The sequence below is a fragment of the Oncorhynchus gorbuscha genome, linkage group LG15, assembly GCF_021184085.1.
Source record: "Oncorhynchus gorbuscha isolate QuinsamMale2020 ecotype Even-year linkage group LG15, OgorEven_v1.0, whole genome shotgun sequence".
Lineage (NCBI taxonomy): Eukaryota > Metazoa > Chordata > Actinopteri > Salmoniformes > Salmonidae > Oncorhynchus > Oncorhynchus gorbuscha.
In genome coordinates this window covers 59,277,340-59,283,339 of record NC_060187.1, presented here as the reverse complement: position 1 = coordinate 59,283,339, position 6,000 = coordinate 59,277,340, and positions in this window count along the sequence as shown.

Here is a 6,000-nt window from a genome sequence, read left to right as displayed (position 1 = left end):
GAGAACCATACTTAGGTAGCCTATTTTCACTCTTGAGTTGTGAGTGATTATTTTCTGTTCTGTGTTTTGTGTATTCACCGTACAGGACTGTTTCGTTCGTTGTCGCTATATTGTTTTGTTTCAGTGTTCGATTGTTCTATTAAATCAATATGGACACTTACCGCGCTGCGTATTGGTCCTCCTCCTCTTCCACCACCAACAACGACCGTTACACTTCTTCCATTTCTGTAGGTGGTTTGTTAGGTTTCTTTAATCCTGCTTGTTGGTTAGAGGGACAGCACTAGAGGATGTTTCACAGCCATTGTCTTCAGAAGGATCTTCTTCAATTAGCTGACTAATTGACAGGATCATCATACCAGTGATTGTATGGTAGGGGAGTTTATCGTCTCTACCTCGTGTTGAGATTCAGAGTTCAGACCACTATAAACGTCTCTCTGGTCTGGTATGTTAATTTCGTTACCCATCATTTATGCAGTTTGTTTGAGAGGGGCAGTTCCGTCAGGCTGACTTGTCACTTGTACAATGTTATGTAAAACTATTATCTCTTATAGTTTCTCAAATCATATAAGATGACCACTTCACACATGTAGTGTTACAGTTACAGTTTTCCTTTATAACATCACAAAATAAACAAAATTACATTAGTGTTCTATTGATATTCTCTGACAATTCTCCGCGTTCTATGTTGGAAATATTGTTCCAGTATTAGCTTAAGAACGTGTTAGATTTAGTCGGGAAAAGTATTTTGAAACAAATGCACATTCCTTGGGTGAATTTGGAGTGGGAGACCAGAATCCTCTCTCCTTGATTTACAACCAGGCGTGATGTGTTAACCCCCACCAGTTTCCTCCTCCCCCGGTTGAAGGTACTCATTCCAAACCTGATCTGACCTATTTGGATCCTCACAGGACAGTCACGACAGGGTATTACCAAATATCCTGGGATGGCACAAGGTTGGTATAAAGGTATAACAATCTGGATACCGCCAAAGCCTATCATGAACTTCAAACAGGCCTACTGGTAGCCAGCGATGTAGTGTTTAAATAAAATGGTGGGTAAACTGATTGATGGTCACGGTGAAAAAAGTTATACTCCTTCTTTCAATGCATTTTCTTTCAAACGTTGGGTAAAAAAGAGGAAGAGTGAGGCACAAATCAGCGTAAAAACGGTCACCCTCAAGCAGGTGGCGATTCTTTGTTGTTTCGTCCCTCCAAGCAAATAGTTTTTGTATGGTCAATGAGAGGTCAATGAGAGGCTCGAATTTGGTCAACAAAAGAATGTATGACTTATTTGCTAGGTGAGGTTTATTTGATTGAATATACGTTTTGTAATGCTTAAGTTGTTACAAGTGTACTGATATCAGTAGGACACAAGACATCCTGGCAACTTTTGAGAAAAAAACGCTTCATGTAGGAGTTGTCTTGAGATGGCGATCCATATTCATATTCTTTGACAGAATTTACAAGGCCTACACCACTTGCTGGTAGCTACCCTCTCCGGTAATTTTAAACGCATGAACACACGCAGAATAGGTAGCCTACATTCAATATAATATATGAGTTGAATCAAAACATGTACACCCTAGTTCATGAGTGTCCATAACTCATAAGTTAATGCTTGGAGTCTTCACAGATCGTGTGACATAAAACACTACCCTTCCTTACATTAATGACAGTGTTATTTGTCATTAGTAAGCATTTAACAATTGAATTAGAACATTTTTTTATTTATTTCACCTTTATTTAACCAGGTAGGCTAGTTGAGAACAAGTTCTCATTTACAACTGCGACCTGGCCAAAATAAAGCATAGCAGTGTGAACAGACAACAACACAGAGTTACACATGGAGAACACAATAAACAAGTCAATAACACATTAGAGAGAAAAAAGACTCTATATACATTGTGTGCAAAAGGCATGAGGAGGTAGGCAATAAATTGGCCATAGGAGCAAATAATTACAATTTAGCAGATTAACACTGGAGTGATAAATGATCAGATGATCATGTGCAGGTAGAGATACTGATGTACAAAAGAGCAGAAAAGTAAATAAATAAAAATAGTATGTAGGTAAATTGGGTGGGCTATTTACAGATGGATGCTGCAGCGATCGGTTAGCTGCTCAGATAACAGATGTTTGAAGTTGGTGCAGGAAATAAAAGTCTCCAACTTCAGCTATTTTTGCAATTCGTTCCAGTCACAGGCAGCAGAGAACTGGAAGGAAAGGCGGCCAAATTAGGTGTTTGCTTTAGGGATGATCAGTGAGATACACCTGCTGGAGCGCGTGCTACGGGTGGGTGTTGCCATCGTGACCAGTGAACTGAGATAAGGCGGAGCTTTACCTAGCATGTACTTGTAGATGACCTGGAGCCAGTGGGTCTGGCGACGAATATGTAGTGAGGGCCAGCCGACTAGAGCATACAGGTCGCAGTGGTGGGTGGTATAAGGTGCTTTAGTAACAAAACGGATGGCACTGTGATAAATTGCATCTAGTTTGCTGAGTAGAGTATTGGAAGCTATTTTGTAGATGACTTCGCCAAAGTCGAGGATCGGTAGGATAGTCAGTCTTACTAGGGTAAGTTTGGCGGCGTGAGTGAAGGAGGCTTTGTTGCGAAATAGAAAGCTGACTCTAGATTTTATTTTGGATTGGAAATGTTTGATATGAGTCTGGAAGGAGAGTTTACAGTTTTGCCAGACACCTAGGTACTTATAAATGTCCACATATTCTAGGTCGGAACCGTCCAGGGTGGTGATGCTAGTCGGGCGTGCAGGTGCAGGCAGCGAACGGTTGAAAAGCATGCATTCGGTTTTACTAGCGTTTAAGAGCAGTTGGAAGCCACGGAAGGAGTGTTGTATGGCATTGAAGCTCGTTTGGAGGTTAGATAGCACAGTGTCCAAGGAAGGGCCGGCAGTATACAGAATGGTGTAGTCTGCGTAGAGGTGGATCAGGGAATCGCCCGCAGCAAGAGCAACATCATTGATATATACAGAGAAAAGAGTCGGCCCGAGAATTGAACCCTGTGGTAACCCCATAGAGACTGCCAGAGTACCGACAAAGTAGTTGGTGAACCAGGCAAGGCAGTCATTAGAAAAACCGAGGCTACGTCTGCCGATAAGAATATGGTGATTGACAGAGTCAAAAGCCTTGGCCAGGTCGATGTAGACTGCTGCACAGTACTGTGTTTTATCGACTGAACTTAAACCCTGTACAAATCATGAATCTTGGTGATCTCAGAAAATACACTAAGTGTAACAATGCCTACGTAACATTTCATTATGTTTTCAGTGAAAACCAATCCAAAATATTGTAGGCCTAGGCCATTGCAAAATCGAATGTTTCTAACCGAAAGAGTAGGCCTGTTGTCATTAACACATACTTGTTGGATGGATTGGATGCGCATTGGTGTCTAGCTGTAGGCTTGTTGTCTGGTGATATTGTCGACCATCATCAGCTGATCCAGAAAATATTACAAATATTGATAGAAAATAATAAAGCTAAATAAATGGCCTACTACTTCTAGCCACGGATGGCACAGAAAACACCACTACCCACGCGCACCCAAAAAAACAAAGCAATGAGCACTCTAAACAACTGAGTGACAACAGAAAACCAGGCTAAATCTGTCATGTATTGTATTGTCATGTCTTGTCCCTGTGCTTTCTCTTCTCTTCGTTTCCCCCTGCTGGTCTTATTAGGTTTCTTTCTCTCTCTTTATTCCTCTCTCTCTCTCTATCGTTCCGTTCCTGCTCCCAGCTGTTCCTCATTCTCCTAACAACCTCGTTTACTCTTTCACACCTGTCCCCTATTTTGCCCTCTGATTAAGTCTCTATTTCTCTCTCTGTTTCTGCTTCTGTCCTTGTTGGATTATTGTTTGCTGTTTGCTTTGCTTTTGTTCCGTCCAGTTGTATTCTGCCTCGTCATCAGATACTAAGTGTGAGCAGGTGTCTCTATCCTCTACGGCCTACCCGAAGGGACCTGCAGTCAGGTGGATGTATTTAGGGGTTCATCATATTTTGTTGTGGGAGTGGGATCTACCAAGCTAACATATGGCATTGTTTTAAGATGGTCATACCAAGGATCAGTTATATTTTGATTTTGAGTTTTGGGACCCCTTTAATATATCCCCCCCCAAAAATGTCTCCTTACTGCTATTAACCCATAGAAAAAAAATGAATAACAGCTTCATACAGTACATGGATAAGCAGATAGTAAAAAAGTGAAGTGTATGTGCTGCATCGCAGAGATATAAGATCAGGAAACTCTTTTTCTATTTTTTTTCTATATGTATTTAACCCCTTTTATTTGAGACAAATCGGATGTACCAGCTTCAGACGAGTCCCGTGACGCTTGTGGAGAACACCATCTGGAGTACACCATCGTGAACACCATCTGGAGTACACCATCGTGAACACCGTCTGGAGTACAACATCGTGAACACCGTCTGGAGTACACCATCGTGAACACCGTCTGGAGTACACCATCGTGAACACCGTCTGGAGTACACCATCGTGAACACCGTCTGGAGTACACCATCGTGAACACCGTCTGGAGTACACCATCGTGAACACCGTCTGGAGTACACCATCGTGAACACCGTCTGGAGTACACCATCGTGAACACCGTCTGGAGTACACCATCGTGAACACCATCTGGAGTACACCATCGTGAACACCATCTGGAGTACACCATCGTGAACACCATCTGTGGTACTCAATTGTAAAAGTAAAGATAGCTTTATAGAGGGAAATACTACTTGAGTAAAAGTCTAAAAGTTTCTGGTTTTGGGCCTCCTGAGTTGTGCAATGGTCTAAGGCAATGCATTGCAGTGCTAGCTGTGCCACTAGAGATTCTAGGTTCAAGTCCTGGCTCTGTCGCATCGTCGTTCTGGTTAGGGGGAGGGTTGGCCGGCAGGGATGTCTTTGTTCTGTCACGCACACTAGCGACTCCTGTGGCGGGACGGGCGCAGTGTACGCTGACAGTCGCCAGGTGCACAGTGTTTCTTTCGACACATTGGTGCGGCTGGCTTCCGGGTTAAGTGGGCTTTGTGTCAATAAGCAGTGTGGCTTGGTTGGGTTATGTTTCAGAGGACGCACAGCTCTCGACCTTCGCCTCTCCGAGTCCGTACGGGTTTTGCAGCGATGAAACAAGACTGTAACTACCAATTGGATACCACGAAAAAGGGGTAAAAAGTATCTGGTTTTAAATGTATTTACGTATTGTGGTGGGAAAGGTACTCAAAATACTATATATCAAATTCCTTATATTAAGCAAACCAGACAGCATGATTTTAGTGTTTTATTTTATTTATGAACAGACAGGGAGGGCACACCACTAATTTACAAACTCATTATTTGTGTTTAGTGATCAGAGGCAGTAGGGATGTTATATTGATAAGTGGGTGATTTGGACCATAATTCTGTCCTGCCTGAGCTTTCGAAATGTAACGAGTGCTTTTTTGGTATCAGGGAAAATGTATATTTTCTTTAGGAATGTAGTGGAATTAAAGTTACAATTGTCAACAAATATAAATATTAAAGTACAGATACCTCTTAAAACTACCAAAGTTGTACTTAAATGTTTTTTTATATAAGTACTTTACACTCCTGTAGATGGGTCAAAATAGTTTAGGCCAAACTGTTTGGCACTACAGATATTTGTGAGAAGACCAATTTTCGGAATGTCTCATGATCTGACAAACACTGCTCCAGCTCTGCCACCTTTCACTGCAGATGTGATAGGGGGACATTGGCAGATGCAGTAGATTAAAATGCAGCCCATGCAAAAAACAGATATCTCTAGTTTAAACTGACGGTTTTTGATGCAGATGTTTTTCTAATGACAATTCAATTTCTGCAGGGCCACGGACATCTACTCTTGTGAAACACTAGGAGGATTTTAAAGTCAGTCCTGTAGTTGACCAGTAGCCAGTGGGGTACAGCAAGGATGGTGAGTGTCATCATGCATGCGGCACTTTGGGGTGGACACACCTGTCTCAATGACA